Genomic DNA, 22,146 nt, shown 5'->3' with positions numbered 1-22,146 from the left:
TTGTAATAGATAACTGAATGGGATAGAAAGGAATATAGCTTATCTGTGTTCCATGGCAAAAACACAAAAAATTACTATGTATTAGGACATAAAAATCTCATAATCAAATACAGAAAGACGGAAGTAATAAATGCATGCTTTCAGATCATGAATAAAATTCATGGAAAACAAAGAACCATGTTCTACATAGATTCTCTCAATGAAGACTCATACTCTTATTTATGGTAATGAGTCAGATGCATTTCCTGGATTCCTGCTGAAGTCCCATGCAGAAGAGTAGTTGGTGACAAAGTTATACAGGCAATCTGTGCTCTTGAGGCTTCATTGTCTCAGTTGATATTTTCACATGGAAGTATGATCAATCAATTTATTTTGGAGTCCAGGGTCTCTAATTAGGTCCAAGATTGTCCTCAAAATGGCCATTATTGATACAGATAAAGAGTTCATTAAGAATAGAATGAAATAGTACAATTTCATGACTGCTTAATACTAGAATTGGGGAAAACTTGATACTTAGTTAAGAAGTATATCCATCTAGCATAACCTCTATGGCAACAGGTCTTTCACAGGTCATGAGACTTTCTGCAGTTTGCCACATTTCAAATTGGATTTTCCAAAGGTCCAAGACCCACTTTGAAAATATCTCAGGGCTTCCACATGAGACTCTTGTAACTTAGGGTCCAAGAAAATTGTGATTTTGAGACGAAAGTCACTTGGGAATGTACAGCAATGATTCAGAGGTAAGAGAGTATTGCATCAGCAAATAAAAGTTATTAAAGCACATTGGAAGGGGGAGGAAGACAGTACAATAATTATATTTTTATTATATTTCTCACAAGCAATATAAATATAGCTAAAAATTTAAGTAATTTGATAATTAATAAATGGTGGAATAATCATTTATAACTCTTTATCCTAATAGTTTTAACATGTGTAATTAACTTAAGCAATGCTATTTAGTTCACTAATACAATGTGAAACCCATCAAATCACAATGAGCTGAATAAATGATCATTTGACTAGGAGGTAAAAAAAATGTCATGAAATTGGATGTGAAGTCAGATTTCTCTGATGGCAGTTTCCAGTATTCTAGCCACCATACCACATCTGTACTTTTCAAGGTTTTGTGACCTTTCCAACTTTAGAACTTTGCTCATAATAGGTGCTTAATGATGAATTGTTGATGAATGGAAGAAAGAATGAACATTGGAACAACCTGAATCTTTTCTTCCTGATATCTATGTTTGAATATTGTTAAAGTAAGCTAAATCAATGTAAACTGGAAGGGCACAGGAGATAATGGAGAACTTAATTTGGAAAAATGTTCATACAAACAACGAGACTGTTTGTAAGGTTGATGGGTCTTTGTGTGGCTTATTAAGATAATCTAAATTGGTATTTCTCATAGTGTAGACTCCAAGACTCTTACCAGTCTTTTCACAAAGTCAATTATTTGATTATAAAAATATTAGGAAATTATTTGCCTTGAAACTCATTGCTTTTCCAAGGACATATCTATATGAAGCCAAATTTTCATAATATGATTCAACCACAACTATGTACCTTTTTTTAATTTATTTTTATTAAAGATATTATTTGAGTTTTACATTTTTCCCCCAATCTTGCTTCCCTCCCCCCACCCCCCACAGAAAGCACTCTGTCAGTCTTTACTTTGTTTCCATGTTGTACCTTGTTCCAAATTGGGTGTGATCCTTAAAGAGAAGTCTAAGAGGTAACAAGATCATAAAATAAGTTATCGGGTTTTTTCCTAAATTAAAGGGAATAGTCCTTGCACTTTGTTCAAACTCCACAGCTCCTTATCTGGATACAGATGGTACTCTCCTTTGCAGACAGCCCAAAATTGTTCCCGATTGTTGCACTGATGGAATGAGCAAGTCCTTCAAGGTTGAACATCACTCCCATGTTGCTGTTAGGGTGTACAGTGTTTTGCTGGTTCTGCTCATCTCACTCAGCATCAGTTCATGAAAATCCCTCCAGGTTTCCCTGAAATCCCGTCCCTCCTGGTTTCTAATAGAACAATAGTGTTCCATGACATACAAATACCACAGTTTGCTAAGCCATTCCCCAATTGAAGGACATTTACTGGATTTACAATTCTTTGCCACCACAAACAGGGATGCTATAAATATTTTTGTACAAGTAATGTTTTTACCCTTTTTCCTCATCTCTTCACGGTATAGACCCAGTAGTGGTATTGCTGGGTCAAAGGGTATGCACATTTTTGTTGCCCTTTGTGCATAGTTCCAAATAACTCTCCAGAAGGGTTGGATGAGTTCACAGCTCCACCAACAGTGTAATAGTGTCCCAGATTTCCCACATCCCTTCCAACAAGGATCATTATCCTTCCTGGTAATACTGGCCAATCTGAGAGGTGTGAGGTAGTACCTCAGAGAAGCTTTTATTAGCATTTCTCTAATAATTAATGATTTAGAGCATTTTTTCATATGGCTATGGATTACTTTGATCTCCTCATCTGTAAATTGCCTTTGCATATCCTTTGACCATTTGTCAATTGGGGAATGGCTTTTTGTTTTAAAAATATGACTCAGTTCTCTGTATATTCTAGAAATGAGTCCTCTGTCAGAATCATTAGTTGTAAAGATTGTTTCCCAATTTACTATACCTCTTTTGATCTTGGTTACATTGGTTTTATCTGTGCAAAAGCTTTTTTAATTTAATGTAATCGAAATCATCTAGTTGGTTTTTGGTGATGTTCTCCAACTCTTCCTTAATCATAAATTGTTCCCCTTTCCATAGATCTGACAGGTAGACTAGTCTTTGATCTTCAAATTTGTTTATAGTATTGTTTTTTATGTCTATGTCCTGTAACCATTTGGATCTTATCTTGGTAAAGGGTATGAGGTGTTGGTCTAATCTAAGTTTCTTCCATACTAACTTCCAATTTTTCCCAGCAATTTTTATCAAAGAGGGAGTTTTTATCCCAATGGCCAGACTCTTTGGGTTTATCAAACAGCAGATTACTATAATCATCTCCTGCTTTTACACCTAGTCTATTCCACTGGTCTACCACTCTATTTCTTAGCCAATACCAAGCAGTTTTCATGACTGATGCTTTATAATATAATTTTAGATTGGGTAGGGATAAGCCACCTTCTTTTGTACTTTTTTTCATTAGGCTCCTGGCAATTATTGACTTTTTATTTCTCCATATGAATTTACTTACAATTTTTTTTCTAACTCGTTAAAGTAATTTTGTGGAATTTTGATTGGTAGGGCACTAAACAGAGAGTTTAGTTTTGGTAGAATTGTCATTTTTATTAGATTAGCTCTACCTATCCATGAGCAGTTGATATTTGCCCAGTTATTTAAATCTAATTTAATTTGTGTGAGAAGTGTTTTATAATTTTTTTCAAAAGGATTCTGAGTCTGTCTTAGCAAATAGACTCCCAAATATTTTATATTGTCTGGGGCTACTTTGAATGGGATTTCTCTTTCTAGCTCTTCCTGCTGTATCTTGCTAGACATATATAGAAATGTTGAGGATTTATGAGGGTTTATCTTATAACCTGCAACTTTGCTAAAATTGCTAATTGTTTCCAGTAGTTTTTTAGATGATTTCTTGGCATTCTCTAGGTAGACCATCATGTCATCTGCAAAGAGTGAGAGTTTTTGTCTCTTCCTTCCCAATTCTAATTCCTTTAATTTCTGTTTCTTCTCTAATTGAATAGTAGTGGTGATAATGGGCACCCTTGTTTCACCCCTGATCTTATTGGTAATGCCTCTAGCCTCTCCCCATTGAGTATAATGGTTGTTGATGGTTTCAGATAGATACTGCTAATTATTTTGAGGAACAGTCCATTTATTCCTACACTCTCTAGTGTTTTTAATAGGAATGGATGCTGTATTTTTTCAAAAGCTTTTTCAGCATCTATTGATATAATCATATGATTTCTGATAGGTTTGTTGTTGATATAATTGAGTATAATAACAGTTTTCCTAATATTGAACCAACCCTACATTCCTGGAATAAATCCTACTTGATCATAATGTATTATCCTAGTGATAACTTGCAATCATTTTGCTAAGATTTTATTTAGGATTTTTTGCATCGATATTCATAAGGGAGATAGGTCTATAATTTTCTTTCTCTGTTTTAACTCTTCCTGGTTTATGTAACAATACCATGTTGGTCTTGAACTTGGTTTGAGGAAAACCTGGGAGAGATAATTTAAAACTTATTGAATTTTATAAGGAGGTAGAAACAATATGGCAGCAGGAGGGCAGGAATTCCCAGCAACTATCCTTCAGGAACACCAAATAGCTTAAAGTTAGGACTCTAACCAAATAATAGAGTGGTAGAATCCACACAGAATCCAACGCAACAATTTTCTGGCCCAAAACAACTTGGAAGATCAGTGAGCAGGATTTGTTTCATCTGGCTTAAAGGGGTCACAGACAGAGCAAACAAGTTCCAAGTTTCCAGGAACAGCACTTGGGACTAGGTCCATGGCAGTGGGTGCAGTTTCCAGACTTCTCAGTCTAGGAATCACCAAGGACAACATGAAAGGTTGGAAAGAAAATTCTGTCACACCAGAGTGAACATAGAGCACAGACCAGTGAAACTCTGCCTGGAATCCTGAAGCATGCTTGCAGAGCCACCCGGCAGTTGCTTCCAAGCTCTCATCAGATGGTAGGGGTAGGAGTATACTGTCAAGATCTCTCCACTATCCCTGGGGCAGGACTCTGTTGCTTTGTCTATACTCAGATCCAGGTTGCAGTCTGAGTCCCCATACTGCCATATCAGAGCAGGAACCCTCCTCACAACTCCAGGGCAAAGGGTAATATTTGTGGTCATCCATAGACCAGAGCACAAGCCAAGAGAGCAGTCATGCTTTGAAGGAATTAAGGTCCCTGGGGAGGTGTCCTAAAAATACTCAAAAACTTGGCAAGTGCATTAAAATCAGGTCAGAGGCTGGGGAAATGAATAAACAATAGGAAAAAATAACTAGATGAATCTGACCATAGATAATTACTTTGGTCCCTCAGAAGATGACAAAATCAAAGCTTCTGTACCCAAAGACTCCAAGAAAAATAGGAATTCTGTACCCAAAGCCTCAAAAAAAGCAATTTCAAAAAAAGCTTTTGAAAACCAACTTAGGGAAGTAGAGGAAAAATTGGGAAGAGAAATGAGAGCGATGCAGGAAAATCATAAAAACCAAATCAGCATTTGATGAAGAAGATACTAAAAAATACCAAAGAAAATAACATGTTAAAAACCAGTTTAGGTCAAATGAAAAAGGAGTGCAAAAGGTCAATGAAGAGGAAAAATAGCTTAAAAAAGGTAAAAGAATGAAAAAAACTAGAGAAAATGTGAACTATCTCATTGGAAAAACAACTGACCTGAAAAACATATCCAAAAGAGATAATTTAAAAATTATTGTGCTACCTGAAAGTCACAACCAGGAAAAGAACCTAGATTTCATTTTAATAGAAATTTTCCAGAGAAATTGCCTTGATATCTGAAGTAGAGAGTAAAATAGAAATTGAGAAAATTTACCAATCACCTCATGAAAAAAGTTCTCTCCAAAAAAACCCAAAAAACCTCCTAAGAATATATTATAGCCAAATTCCAGAATTCCCAAGTGAAAGAGAAAACATTACAAACAGATAGAAAGAAGCAATCCAACTACCTTTGCACTGCAGTCAGGATTATACAGGATTCAACAGCTTTTACATTAAGGGCTTGTAGGGCATGGAATATGTAAATCCAGATGGAAAAAGAGCTCAGAATGCAACCGAGAACAACCACCCAGCAATATTTTTCAGGGGAAAAAAAGGTCATTCAATGAAATAGGGGACTTTCAAATTTTCCTGTTGGAAAAAACCAGAACTGAAGAGAAAGTTTGATTTCCAAGTACAGGAGTCAGGCAGGAAGGTGAATTAGGAAGGGCAAATTATGAGGGATTTTACCATGTTGAACTGCTTGTATTCCTGCATGGGAAGGTGATACTAGTAACTCATATGAATCTTCTCATTTATTTATTTATTTATTTATTTATTTATTTATTTATTTATTTATTTATAGGAGTTAGAAGGAGCATATATAGTCAAGGCACAGAAGAGAGCTGAATATCAATGTATATTATAAAGTTGGAGTTAATGTGTGAAATATAAATGCATTGGGAGAAAGGGAAAGGAGAGTTAGAATGGGCCAAGATATTTCACATAAAAGACACAAGTAAAAGCTTTTGCAATGGAGTGGAAGGGGGGAAGGCAAGGGAGAATGAGTTAATCTTCATTCTCATCAAAAATATCTCAGAGAGGAAACAACATACACACTAGGGTTACAGAAATCTATCGTACCCTAGAAGAAAATGGAGATGAAAGGGATGGGAGAAAGGGGACACTGGGGGGAGGGGAAGGGAATGTAGGTAATACAAAAGAGGTAAGTTCAGAGAGAGCTGTCATATACACACACGTTTGAAGAGGGGCACAGTGAAAGGAGGGAGAGATACTAGAATAAATGGGAGTGGGAAGGAATAGAATGGAAGGGAATATAGTTAGCAACAGTAACTATGGGGAAATATATTGAAGCAACTTCTCTAATGGACTTTTGATATAGAATGTGTTCCATCCCAGAAACAGAGCAGACAGTATCTGAACACCGACTTATTTTATCTATGGCTGACTTTTCCTGATTCCATTTAGGATTTTCTTGGCATAAATACTGGAGTAGCTTTCCATTTCCTTCTCCAATTCATTTTACAGATGAAGCAAAAAGGGTGAAGTGATTTTCCCAGGTCACGCAGCTAGTACATATTTGAGGTCAGATTTGAACAAATGAAGATGACTCTGATTTCTGGTCTGGTGCTCTATACACTATGACAACTACATTTTTAATGGCTATTAGCAAAATTCTTGAGATCTCTTGCCTGGTCTTATTTCCCCTGATTTAGCTGAACTTTACCTCTCACCTGACTTTGATCTATATTATCCATGTATATCACTTCTACTTAGCCTTCTAGTCAACCTTATACCCATTTCCTATGGCATTGAGTTTGACTAGTGACATAGCATTGTAAATGAATTCAGCAAATAGTTTTCTTTTTAAGTCTACCTTAGACTTCCAGAATAGGTAAAAGCCATAGAAGTCACTGAAGTGACTCAAATATTTATTAGCTGTGAGCTACCGGGCAAATCACTTAATTTTCTCAGCCTTAGTTTCTTCTACAAAATGAGCAAAATCATAAAATCTTCTTCATTGAGGCAGTTTGGTGCAATGAACTTTGAGTAAAATGGTCAGAATTTGAATCACAGTTCTGCCACTTTTTAAATGTCTGATTTTAGAAAAGTTATTTAACCTTTTTTGGGTCTCAATATCTTTATTTTTTAAATGATGTTATTAGGATAGGTAAACTACTAGAATGAAATCTCATTTAATTTTTAATATATATGATCCTATGTTCAAAGTCTCAGTAAGTATAAAAATAGGTACAATCACTTTGTAAACCTTAGAGAACAATTAAAATGCCAGCTGCTGGACTCTCCCTTCTCCTTACTTAAATATGCCTTGAATCATCATCCTCAGTAAAGGGTCATTCAACCTTTTAAAAAGACTCCAGGGAAGGAAAATTGACCACTTTCAGACGTAACCCAACCTACTTTGGGAAAGCTCTAATTGTTGTAACGTTTTCCTGACATCTAGCCAAAATCTCTTTCCTAACTTTCCATTAATGCTTTTAATTCTTATCTGTGACCTCAAGCAGAATAATTTATCTCTCTTCTACTATGGTTTGCACACTGAGAAATGGTTAATAAAGATTTCTTTTTTGTTAATTCTTTCTTTTATCAATTTTCATCTCTTCTTTTCTCTACATTAAATATTCCTGGTTCACTCAATTTATCATCTATGCCACATTATAAATCAGAAAACTAAAGGTGTATTATGATCCTATACTGACTCTGGACAGACAGGAATTATAACTGAATTTTCAATAGATATGGATTCAATCAAGAATAATTTCTTGGGGTAGCTAGGTGGCACAGTGGATAGAGTACCAGCCCTGGAGTCAGGAGTACCTGAGTTCAAATTAGACACTTAATAATTATCTAGGTATGTGGCTTTGGACAAGCCACTTAACCCCATTTGCCTTGCAAAAACCTAAAAACAAAACAAAAGAATAGTTTCTTGTACCTCCCTCATTCTTTTTTAACTGCCCACAACTTCTCAATGTATATCATCAAAAATACTTAGAGAGGAGAGCTAGGATTTCAGTTTGGGGGTCCATTGCATAATTATGTTGTGAATTAATTCAAATTGCTTTACTCCAAAGTCTCGACAAAAAAGCATTAGAAAAATCAAAGTACTGTGTTATTAGTACTTATTTCAAAAGAAATAAGTCCATTTAGAGTTGGGGAGGGAAGAAATATGAAGAGTATGGTATGTTTTTATCTGCATGGTGGTGACTCACACTTGGAGTTTCTAAGGCAATGGGAGAGCACCTTGATAGACTCTGGGCAAATGATTTTGCTTCACCTCCCACTGACAAATAGGCCTGGAAACCTTATTTCTAAGAAAGGACTGGAAAATGCCATCTATGTTTAAAAAAATATATGCATTCAAGCTCTAATTGGAGAAAAGTTTTTATCTCTACTTTCAAATACTTGCAGTTAATGCCTTCTTAAGGTATTCTATTTATAGGATCTATTTGGAAAGTACCATGAATGTCATTTCATTCAATTTTTCATCTCATGGAGGAATGCACCCTCCCTCCAACTTCCCTAAGAAGTGGTCCTTCAATTTCCACTTGAGCAGCTCCAGTGATGGAAATTTTACTACATCATGGAGCAATACATCTCATTACTAAGTCAAATTCATTCAGTTAGACTGAGTCTCAGTTTGTAGAACAGAAAGAGTTCACTGGGGTGATTTAGGAAAGAATATGTTAATCGAAATTTTCAGCTTGCTGTACCTATTATTTAGATCCTTTAGCTCTAGAAAGCTTAGTAAGGCAACTTTTTTCTCTTTTAAAACTGTTTATCTAGCTTATCCAGATGATTCAGATAACTTCCTTTCTTTTTCTCTCCCCCTTCTGCTCAGCATTTGAATGATCCATTGTTCACTCCTAACTTCCCCTTTAAGCAGACCCTCCAAAAGAAAAAAAAAAGAAATGAGAGGTAGCATCACTTTTCCTTAATTCAATACTTCAATGACTTTATTTTCTTATCATCATGTGCATTCTTTCTGATGACACAGTTGCAAACTGTTTCCCCACCTTTGTGATGCTTTATAGTGTCATGTTAATCAACCCAAAAGACTGGGGGCCCAAAAGACTGGGGGCCTTCTTGCTCTCTTTAATATCCTTTGGATTAAAGTTCTATACTTGAGCTATCAGTTGCCCCTTGGTCATATAAAAGTTGAATTACTTGCTCATGGTCACCAGTTAGGAAGTATCTAAGGTTGTATTCAAACTTGAGTCTTCCTGACTCTAAGTTTAACACTCTACTCAGTGAGTCTTGGAAAAGTCTGTCTTGATTTCTATCTATCTTTGAACATGCCAGTTCCTTTTTAAATTACTCAAAAATGAGAATACAAGAAGAGGAGACATTTGAATATAGTGATTGGAGCATGTGCCTGAGCTATCAAACACTTCCAGTATAAAATGACTTCTAGTATCAGTACTAACACTTAAGTTTCAAATTCCTCATGTGTTAAATGAGATGAACAAGAGTAGATAATTTCCAAATGCGGGCATAAAGTTTTTCATAACCTAGCCTCTTCTGACTTTTCCAATCTTTATTATTATTATTTTTTCAATTACATGCAAAGATAGTTTTCAACTTTAATTCATTTGCAAGTTTATGAGTTCCACATTTTTCTACCACCTTCCCTTCCCCTTCTTTCCCATGGCAGGGAACAATCTGGTATAAATTGTAAGTGTGCATTCCTGTTAACATATTTGAATTTTAGTTATGTTATGAAAGAGGAATTAGAACTAAGGTTCTCCAATCTTCTTAAATTTTATTCTGTCACCTTATCCCATTTACTCCACAATATAATGACAATCTTTAGAGTGAATGAACCTCTTTAGAGGTGGAAAGGATTTTAGGGGTCATCTGATAACAAATTTTATCATTTTACAAATGAAGTATAAAGGTCACATAGATAGTGCTATGTTATAAAACACATAGCTAGTATTGGAATTTACACTAACACTAGTAAAAGTCAAGGACATCTAGTGATGCCGTATAAACTCTTGCTCCTGATGCATATACATGAAATGATACTAAATATTTACATATTGTATGATCAACATGCACATAAGCCCTTTACCAATAATTTTCATCTGAATGCTCAGAAATTAAACCATGTGAACATTATGTTGGTCAGCTTCTATTGAGCCAGCAAGACTTCACTTATATGGTCTCAGGGATGGTGTGATCTCCTGTTCATTGCTAAAACCTTTTCTTAATAAACTTGTAGGGGTTCATCACCAGATTCACCTTTTGACTCATCCTTTGACCATAGCAAAAGTTTCTTAAATTACATAGAATGTATCATCTCTATAGATGGAGGGAATACCCAGATCCCAGAAGTACTACATTTTGGTTATGATAATGAGTTCTCTAGAGGAAAATTGCTATGTATCTGTGGTGTTTGGGTCATAGGGTCCATAGCAATTCCATGGGATATTCTCTTCCTTCCATCTGGGAATTGTAGAGTTTGTTTCCCTGGTCCATAACCAGGGTCCATAACCTGGGCCATAACTGATATCTTTCTATAATAACTCTCCTCTCCTTTCTGAAAAGGGTTTCTTATTTTATGGATATTTTATTATTTTTCCAATTATATGTTATGAAAGTTTTTCAACATTCTTCCATTTGTATATTTATGATATACATTTTTCTACTTTTCTCCCCTCAGTGGACAGCCTAGTAAAAGTTATACATTTTCATTTGTGTTTAACATGGTTATATATTAGTCATATTTTATATGAGGAATTAGGACTAAAGGAAAAGAAAGAAAACCAAGGAATAGGAAAGAAAAACATGAGAAATTTTTAAAAAGTGAATGTTTGAAAAAACACAGATTCCTTGGGCTCTTTGTTTTGTTTTATTTTCCTCTGAATGTGGATGGTTATCTAAGATCTCTAACTGCTGAGAGGAGCTATATCATAGTTGGTCAATTCACAATACTGTTGTTAAAGTGTAAACTATTCTCTTGGTTCTGCTTGTTTGGGCTTTACTATGTTCTGGATTAGATTTCAAGAGAGAACAGCCATTTTCCTTTGTTCTGACTGGATCATTTTAGAGAAAGATGATGATGATGATGATGATGATGATGATGATGATGATGATAGTGGTGGTGGTGGTGGTAATGGTGCTGATGATAATTGTTGTTGTCGTTGTTACAATTGAACCTGTGAATTCAAAGAAATGAAACCCTTATAGTGCCAGCACAGGTCAGCACCTTGTCTGCAACTTATGATCAGACAACAGACTTCAAGCTAAAAGAAACCTTAAGGTTATCCTATCTAAATCTTTCATTTCACAAATGAGATAACTGAGGTCAAGGAATTTAGGTGATTTATCTAGGGTCACATAGCCAGTATATATCCAAGGCAAGATTAAAACTCACATCCTTATGACTCCAAGACTGTACTCTGATCACATAACATTATCTCATAGAGGGGATCCAATACCAAGTAACAGAAGAAATATACAATCATCAATGAATGATTTTCAAAATTTAACCCAGTCCTAAATGTGATCATCACTTTGTCCTGCTTAAATTTGTTCTCAGATATTTCCTCAACTTTTCCATTGGTGGATATAATTTGACAAAGTTGTTGACATCTAGGGAGGAATGCTTCAGTCTTTGGAGGTTTTTTTCCTGGATTTTGCAGTTCATTATTGAAGAACAAAATGACATTGCTATGTTAGAGAATGCTAAATGGTATGGGTGATGTGTTTTGAGTCATGGCTAAATTATATTTAAGTGAGGCAGAGTTGCACAAAGTTGTTGGTCTCACTCTCTTTTCCAAAGTCAACATAATGATGGCTCTAGATGGAGTGGATGACTTTGGTGTATTCAATGTTTAACCAAGCACTAAGCACTCCCTAGCACAGGCTTCAGCTGCCTTCATGGTTCTTGGAACAAATTATTCCCATCTTCCCATTCCACCAATGGAGGACTTTGCATACTTGGGACTGACATCCCAGCTAACTCACCAATGGATTTGAGACCCCCAGTTGGCCTTAACTTGGTTTAACCCATCTGCCAAAAATATGCTACTACTGCTTCTTGGAGTCACAGGTGAGGGTTAGGTGGTTCAGGTGGATATCAAAGATGGAAAGCAGCTCTGAAAACGGCATTAGTCTCACTTTTTCACTAGTACCTCACACAAGAGATACTGGTCTTCCACACACACACACACACACACACACACACACACACACACACACACACACACACTCAGGACCTTGGTTTAGCTATCTCTTCTAAAGACTCCACTGTTCAGTGTTTTCTTACAGATTTCATACTTCTGTTCTCTTCAAATTATATCTATTAGGGTTAGAATTGACTTTGGTTTGTTTTTATTTTTTTGCAAGTCAGATGGGGTTAAGTGGCTTGCCCAAGGCCACACAACTAGGTAATTATTAAGTGTCTGAGACCGGATTTGAACCCAGGTACTCCTGACTCCAAGGCCAGTGCTTTATCCACTATGCCACCTAGCCACCCCAGAATTGACTTTGAAAGATACCTCCTTCCCAACAATTCTCAATTTTACCTTCATGACATCTTTCATATAAACTCCTTTCTTCAGTCAGTTTCCTGGTTCAAACCATCACCATGTTATGCTTGGATTATTCAAATAACTGCTGGGTCACTTATCTGTCTCAAGTCTCTGTTCCACCCCAATCTATCCTCTACAGACCTGTCAAATTATTCTACCTAAAGCAAATGTCTGACCATATCACATGCACATGCACATGCACATGCACATGTATATATTCAATAAACTCTATTTGTTCCCTATCACATAGAAGATAAAATATAAAATTCTCTGCTTGGCTTTCAAAATACTTAAAAGTTGACTCTATCCAACCTCTTCAGTCTTTTGTATCTCACTCCCCACCATATACTCTGCAATTCAATGACTTTGACTTCAACCAAAATTTGACATTTCTCAACTCTATACCTTTGTATTCATTCTACCCCTTGCCTATAATTCTCTTCCTCTTCTTTCCTTCTTCTTGGTTTCCTTCAATTTCAGCTAAAATCTCACTTTCTGCAGAAAGCCTTCTCTGATTCCAGTTAATGATAATTCTTCTGTCTATTGATTATCTCCAATTTAGCCTGTTTATATCTTGTTCGTACATAGGAACATTTAATTCATATCTCGTTTGTTTTTGTGTTGCTTTGCCTCATTTAGTGAGCTTCTTGATAGCAAGGTCTGCCTTTTGCTTTCCCTTATATCTCCAGCATAAAACATAGCATCTGGAATATAGTGGGTATTTAATAAATAATCAGTAACTAAGTACTGACTAACTCAAAATCATTGATTCAGTAGACAAGAGAGAGCAAACCAAATAGCAGGAGTAACTATTACCAGCTCATTCCCAATAATAACAGGCACTAAAACAATCAGCCAACTACAGACAACTAGTAGTGTCTCAATGTTCTAATAAAGCACATTTCCTTAGTTCCAGTGTAGTCCATGATCCCAAATTTATAGCTAAATAAAATGATATATATCAAGTGACTAATAAAACAGTTATGGTGTCTGTATGTTAGCAGAATTTCCAACTCAAAAGAGCTTCAATTCCTCTCCATGAAAATATGCATAGGATTTATAGGAATTATAATGCCCAGAAACTTAGGGACCATCTGGTTCAACATTTCAGTTTTAAAAATGAGAAAAACCAAGCTTCAAAGTCTTCAGTTGCTTATTAAAAGCTATAGATAGATTTAGTGGCAGAGATTAGATTCAAAACAAGGAGTTCTGACTGCAAAACCCTTTCTCTTTCCACTATTCTATTGTATGCAAGATGATTACTTGGAAGTAACAATGATGCATAGTTCTTCATCCTTTCTCCACCAACCTGCTACCCCAAAAGAATTTAAAAAATAGAAAGATTTGGGTCAATATATGACTGATGTACCTTCTCAGCAGATGACACATCAGGAAGGGCCACCACTTCCTAAATGCAAAAAAAAAAAAAAAAAGCACTGTGGCTTCTGAAAACACTAAAACATAACAACCCAATGCATATAAATGCAAGTGTTTTCTGTAGTATAGTATAATGATCTGAATAAAGGCTGTTAATGTTAATTTTAGGTTTCCCATTATTCTATTTAGGGTTGAATGGGATGGGGGAAGGGGTTGATATGATTCTATGCCATTTTACCTTTTCCTCCATTCATCAAATATTAAAATATTTGTAAAGGTATTTTTTATCTTAGGAGTATATCACTTACTTGACTTCCCCTAATTCTTTTCTAAATTTTTAAGCAAGTGTTATGTTTGATACTGGGGATTAAAGGAACAAAGATAAAATAAAAATCTCAGCCTAAAGGAGCATTTGATTCTTAAACAGGAAGGTAGATTAGAAATAAATATATCTATTTTACTAATGAGGAAACAGAGATTCAAAGAGGTCAAAAATGATTTACCTAGGGCTGCAGAGTTTTAGTGGATAGAACTGGGATTTCTCAGTGGAATGTAAGGCTTATTTGCTATTTGTGTTGGGTTGTTATTTTGCTGTTGTCTTTGTATCCTTGGTACCTAATACAATGAAATGCTGTACTCAATAATTGTTTATTGAATAAATTCAAGAAATCAAGAACTCAAAGACTTCCAAGGCAGAGCTAACATACTTCCCGAGCTCTTCCCTACCAAAGATGAATGAAGTCTCTACTCTGACATTCACTTTACAAATCCCACCAAGAAAAAGAGAAGATTCAAAGAAGTTTTCAGCTGGAGACATCATGGAGGATCTTCAGTGAAGGTCTGTCTCTTTGGGTAAAAGGAAAAGTAAAGTCCAGGAGGTGAGAGAGCATGGAATATTAGCAGGAGGCTTTTAGCCACAGAACAATCCAGGTCCAGACAGCTTAACAATAGAAGAGGTCCAGGCATCTGGATAGCAAGCCAGCAGGCAAGATTCAACCACAACAAAAGTCTGAACTCTGGGATCACCAGGGTAAAAGACAGGCCCAGGGCAGGAATAAACTACTACTAAGTCAGAACCTAGAAATAAAGGAGGGGGAAAAACCTGCAAAGGCAAGGCCTGGACTGTATAGCAACATCTTGGCCAACAACAAGCCAGGGATCAGACCCCAATCTCAGCAAAACAAACAAACAAACAAATTTTGATCTATATTCTCTAAACCCCAAGAGCAGAGCTAAAACAATAACAAATTTGAGCAAAAAAAGTAAGAGTACTCAGTATAGAAAACTACTTTACAGACAAAGATGATAAAAATGCGAAGTCTGTAGGACAAATCAGTGAAAAATCACTCACAGGAGAAGTGTGAGAGAAAATAGGCATGTTGGAAAGGGCACAAATGGCTGAAGAAATGATATATATGGCTTTGAATGATGCTTTGGCTCATGAGGAGGATTGTGTGTAATTGGAAGATACTTGAAAAGGGAGTTAGGTAAAAATGATTGTAATTATATAATAAATATAATTTGAGACAATGCTTCTTATCAAGCATTCAAGCAAAGAATCTGTGATGATACCTTGATAACAATATGAACTTATCAAGCAATCAGATTATCAAACCATGATTGATGATACCTGATTAATACTATTACAGCAATAAATGACACCAAGGGAAGATACACCAAGATTTATCAATTTGGAGGAAAAGAAGGAAGAATGTGAATGTTGAGTAAATTCTATTCAATAGATTTAGCACAGTAAGGGAATAATATACATTTCCACTTGGGTTTAAGAATTTATTCTAATCTATGGGGGGGTACTGTGAAAGGAAAAGATGAAGGCAGAAGGGAATGTTAAAAAGGTATACGTGAAAATAAACTGAAAGATAAATTTTTAAAAGAGAAGTCAAAGGGGAAAGTTAGTAAAATTTTGGTGAGGAGGAATAAGAGAAAATGAAAGAGAAAAATATAAAAGGAAAAAGATAACATGGAGAGAAATACAGAATTAGGAATCTTAACTGTAAATGTAAATGGGATGAACTGTCCCATAAACAGAAGTAGATAGCAGAATGAATTAAAAACCAGAATCGTACGATGTTATTTGTAAGAAACACATTTGAAGCAGAGAGATACACACAGAGTAAAGGTAACAGGTTGGAACAAAATATATTATGGCTCAAATGAAGTATAAAAATCAGGGATAGTGATCCTAATCTCAGATAAAGAAAAAGCAAAAATCAATCTCATTAAAAGTATAAGGAAGGAAATTACATCTTCTTAAAAGGCAACATTGGTAATGAAACTATATCATTACTAAACTTGGCTGTGCCTGGTGGTATAGCATCCAAATTCCTAGAGGAAAAGCTGAGTGAATTACAAGAAGACATAGACAGAAAAACTTTAATAATTGTAGACCTCAATTTCCCTCTCTCAGAACTAGATAAATCTAGAAGGGAATGGAATATTAGAAAACTTCTATATGAAAACTTAGATATGAAATGGTTTCTCAATGGTGAAAATTTAATGGGGATAGAAAAGAATATGCCTTTTTCTCAGCAGTACATGATACCTTCACCAAAACTGACCATGGATTAGGACACAAAAATCATTTAATGAATTGCAGAAAGGCAGAAATAAGAAATACATATTTCTCAGACCATGATGAAATAAAAATTAGATGTAATAAAGGGTGATGGAAAGATAAACCAAGAACTAATTGAAAGTACATAACTTTATCTTAAATAATGGGTGGATCAAACAGAAAATAATAGAAATAATCAATAATTATATCAAAGAAAGTAATAATAATGAGACATCATACCAAAATTTAGGGGATGCAGAGGGGAAACTTTATATCTCTAAATGCCTATATATAAATAAAATAGGAAAAAGAGAGGAATTCAATGAATTGGATATAGAACTAAAAAAAGCTAGAAAAAGAACAAATTAAAGATCTCCAACTAAATATGAAATTGGAAATTGTAAAAATCAAGGGAAAAATAATGAAATGGAAAGCAAGAAAGCTATTGATATCATAAATAAAACTAAGATCGGTTTTCTGAAAAAAAATCAATAAAATAGAGAAATCTTTGGTTAAATTGATTTAAAAAATAAAGAAGATAACCAAATTACCAGTATCAAAAATGAAAAGAGTGAACTAATCACTAATAAAATCAATACTGTCAACATTAAAAGGAAAGCAGAACACTGGAAAACAATCTTTACAACTAAGAGTTCTGATAAAGGTCTCATTTCCAAAATATATAGAGAATTTCAACAAATTAATAAGGTCACAGGTCATTCACTATTTGCTAAAATGATCAAAGGATATTTAATATATATATATGTATATATATACATATATATATGTATATATATATATAAATCATGTGGGAAAATGCCCTAAAGCATTATTTTTCCATTAAAGATTTTATTTATTTTGAATTTTACAAATTTTCTCCTAATCTTACTTCCCTCCCCCACCCCCCTACAGAAGGCAATTTGTCAGCCTTTACATTTTTTCCATGTTATACATTGATTTAAATTGATTGTGTTGGGTGAGAAATCACATCCTTAAGGAAGAAGCATAAAGTATAAGAGGTAATAAGATCAGACAATAAGATATACGTGTTTTTTTCCTAAATTAAAGGAAATAGTCCTTGGACTTTGTTCAGACTCCATGGTTCTTTATATGGATACAGGTCATATTTTCCATTGCAGACAGCCAAAAATGGTCCCTGATTGTCATACTGATGAAATGACTGAGTCCATCAAGGTTGATCATCACCCCCATGTTGCTGTTAGGGTGTTCAATGTTTTCCTGGTTCTGCTCATCTCACTCAGCATCAGTTCATGCTCTAAATCATTATTGATTAGATAAATGAAAATGAAAAAAACAATGAGGTATCACCTCACATCTATCAACTTAGCCAAGATGAGTAAAAGGGAAATTGGTTAATTTTGGAGAGGTTATGGATACATTGTTCTCGTTGTTGTGAAGGGATCCAACCTTTCTGGAGAGCAATATAAAACTATGCCTAAAGAGGGATAAAACTGTTCATATTCTTTAACTAAGAAATTCCAATTCTAGTTCTATATCCAGAAAAAAATTATTTAAAAATGGGAAAAGTCCTCCATATTCCATAATATTCATAGCAGTTCTTTTTTATAGTAGCAAAAAATTAGAAATTGAGGTGATTCCTATCAATTGGGGAGCATTTACCAAGTTTTGGTACATGAATGCCATTATAGAATACTATTTTTCTATAAGAAAACATAAATTAGGAACAACTTGGTAGTGAAGTAGATGGAGCACCAGCCCTAGAGTCAGGGGGACCTGAGTTCAAATCTAGCCTCAGACATTTAATAAATCCCAATCTGTGTGACCTTGGGCAAGTCACTTAGCCCCATTGCCTTGCAAAAAAAAAAGAAAGAAAGAATAAAAATAAAATATAAATTGTCTCATGCTAAAGAAGCATGGGATGACTTACAGGATCTGATGCTGAGCAAAGGGAGTAGAACCAAGAGAATAATGTACACATCAACAATATTGTGTGATAAACAACCTTGATGGAAGCAGCTTCTCTCAACAGTTCAGAGAGCTAGGACTGGCTATGGACAATGTTATCCATATGCAGAAGGAGATAAACAAAACAAAGCACACATACAAAAAAACAACGTTTATACTCTGATCAACACTTTATAAAATCTGTATATGTATCTCTTTCCCTATTCCTCATATAGAAAATAACTAATCTGTAAAGATGTTTATCAAAATATGCATGTATGATCCTAATCTGATTGTCTGCCTCTGAGGGTAGGAAAGTGGGAAAGGAAGGTAGAAGGAAATTTTGTAACTTAAAAATATACATGTGCATATGGATGAAAATAAATCAATAAAAAGAAAAAAGGAAAAAAAAAGTTAGGATACAGGCTCTGTTGGTAAAAAGCCAGGGAGTTAATAATAGTTGATAATATTTATGTAACACTTACTTGGTTCCAGACATAGTGCTAAGTATTTTACAATAATTATCTTATTTAATCCTCTAAAGAACTTTAAGAAATAGGTGTCATTATTTTTCCTATGTGAGAAATGAAGAAACTGAGGCAAACTGAGTTTTGCCCAGAGTCACACAGTTAGTAAATGTCTAAGGTTTAAGTAATCCTGACCTCAGATCCAGTGCTCCATTCACAACATCAGGCAGTTAGATGCCTCTCTCTTACTAATAGAATCATAGAGTCTCAGATTTGGAAAAGGAACATATCACATGTTCAGTTGTTTCACACTCTATATTGGCTTCGTTATATAATGTAAAGGCAGAAGCCAAAAAGAGTTGGTTCAGTTTGTTTGCATATCTTTCTAACTCCCCATGCATTAGAAAAATGTGCAAAGAATCATATACAGATTATCTGTCTGGCACAAGCTTGGAACCGAATATTGAATATAAGTGGAAGAAAGGGATCTCTTGCTAAAAACTTCTTATAGAAGTGAAATAAGAATTTGAATCAGAATAAAATGTAAATTCTCACACCTTTGAAATTTCAACTGCTCATTTGTATTAAAGTGAATAGACTTGTGTGTCTGGATGTATGTGTATGTTTGTGAATGTATTTTTGTATGCATATGTATATAATGCCTGAGGTATTTCATGGAATTAAAACTTAATATAAGTAACATTATGGTTCCATGAATAGAGCCATAGTTAACTGAAATAAAATGGTGATAGACCAATGGAAGTCATCCATCCAATACAGTCTGGAATTGAAAAAGATTAAAAATCACGCCACATGAAAATCATTTGAAGAACATCATATTGCTTAGCCAAAGATGAAGAGATGACTTATAGGTATAACATAGATATCTTCACATATTTCAAGATGGATAGGACTTTTGCTTCAACCCAGAGAATATAACTAAAATTCAAGGGTGGAAATTTGTATAAAAGGGCATTTTCATTTCAAAACAGTTATCAAAACGTACAATTGTCTTCAGTGGAAAAGTGGGGTCTCCATCATTAAATTCTTCAATTTGGGGATTGGATGACTATCTTTTAAAAATGTATTTATTAAAAAAAAATCCAAAAGAAGATGAAAAGGGGCAGCTAGGTGGCGCAGTGGATTGAGTACCAGCCCTAGAGTCAGCAGTACTTAGGTTCAAATCCGGACTCAGACATTTAATAATGACCTAGCTGTGTGGCCTTGGGCAAGCCACTTAACCCCATTGCCTTGCAACAACAACAAAAAAGTATTTATTTTCATCCATATGCATATGTATATTTTTAAGTTCCAAAATTTCCTTTCACCCTCCCTTCCCAAACCTTCCCCTCAGTAGGTAACAGTCAGGTTAGCATTGTACATAAATATTTTGATAAACATGTTTGCAGATTAGTAATTTTTGGTATGAGGAATGAGGATTAAGGGAAAGAGATACATAAGAGGTAATTTTTATGAAATGTTCATCAGATTCTGAAGGGTTATGTGTGTGTGTGTGTGTGTGTGTGTGTGTGTGTGTGTGTGTGTGTGTATGTTTTGTTTTCTTCCTCTGGATTGGGATAATATAGTTCCTAGCCAGTCTAATACAGTTATTGTACCTCTCTGAACTGCTGAGAGGAACTGTTTCCATCACAGTGTTATTGATGTGTACATTGTTGTTTTGGTTCTTCTCCCTTCCGTCAGCATCATATCCTGTAAGTCATTCCATGCTTCCCTGGAGTGCAACCAATTATGGTTCTTATAGAACAATAGCATTCCATAGTATTCATGTACCATAACTTTTTTAGCTATTCCCCAATTGATGGGCATCCTCTCAATTTCCATTTCTTTGTCATTACAAAAGGAGTTGTTATGAAGATTTTGGAACATGTAGGACTTTTCCCTTTTTTGAAAATTATATTCTTGATATAGACCTAGAATAGGAATTGCTGTGTCAAAGGGTATGAACAGTTTTATTGCTTTTTGTGCATAGTTCCATATTGCTCTCCAGGATGACTCTATCTTAAGCAATGAAGAAGGGAACTAATAAGTTATCTAGTTCAACAACTTTATCTTACAGATGATTTATTGATTGCTACCTTTCATAAAGGAAGAAGATCATAATTCCAAGTGAATGATATATTTACGTGTATATATATATATATATATATATATATATATATGCATTATATTTATTAAGGCAAGGGGGAATCTTGTACAAAGGTATACTTCTCACTACCTCTGGCAGAACTGTTAACTTTTCAAGTCCTAACTGTATAGAAAATGGGAATTTTTGGTGATGTTCTTGATGCAATGGGAGACCTTGATCTTTTAGATGTAGGTCTTTTCCACATCATCAGGGCATAGTACAGAAGTAATAGGCTTGGGGTATTGACTTACAACATTGGGAGAACATAAGGACTAAGTCATTTGTCCAAAGTCACACAGATAGTAAACACCCAAATGTCAACACAATATTTTCAGATGTGGTCTTACCAGAATATATGGTTAACTTTCCTGATATTTTTCAATAAGGGATAACTTCTAGATCTAAGACCAATTCTTTCTTTTTTCCCCCCTCTTCTTCCTTCCTTCCTTCCTTCCTTCCTTCCTTCCTTCCTTCCTTCCTTCCTTCCTTCCTTCCTTCCTTCTTCCTTCCTTCCTCCCTCCCTCCCTCCCTCCCTCCCTTCCTTCCTTCCTTCCTTCCTTCCTTCCTTCCTTCCTTCCTTCCTTCCTTCCTTCCTTCCTTCCTCCCTTTCTCCCTTCCACCCTCCCTTCCTCCCTTCCTTTCTTTCTCTCTTTTAATCTCTCTCTCTCTCTCTCTCTCTCTCTCTCTCTCTCTCTCTCTCTCTCTCCCCAATATTGATGAAATGACATCATCTTGCAAATATATTATTGGGATTTTTAGTTGTTTTTTTGCGAGGCAAGGGGCCTAAGTGGCTTGTCCAAGGCCACACAGCTAGGTAATTATTAAGTGTCTGAGGCTGGATTTGAACTCAGGTGCTCCTGACTCCAGGGCTGGTTC

The sequence above is a fragment of the Macrotis lagotis genome, chromosome X (genome assembly GCF_037893015.1).
Source record: "Macrotis lagotis isolate mMagLag1 chromosome X, bilby.v1.9.chrom.fasta, whole genome shotgun sequence".
In the NCBI taxonomy this organism is placed as follows: domain Eukaryota; kingdom Metazoa; phylum Chordata; class Mammalia; order Peramelemorphia; family Peramelidae; genus Macrotis; species Macrotis lagotis.
This window is presented reverse-complemented; position numbering follows the sequence as displayed.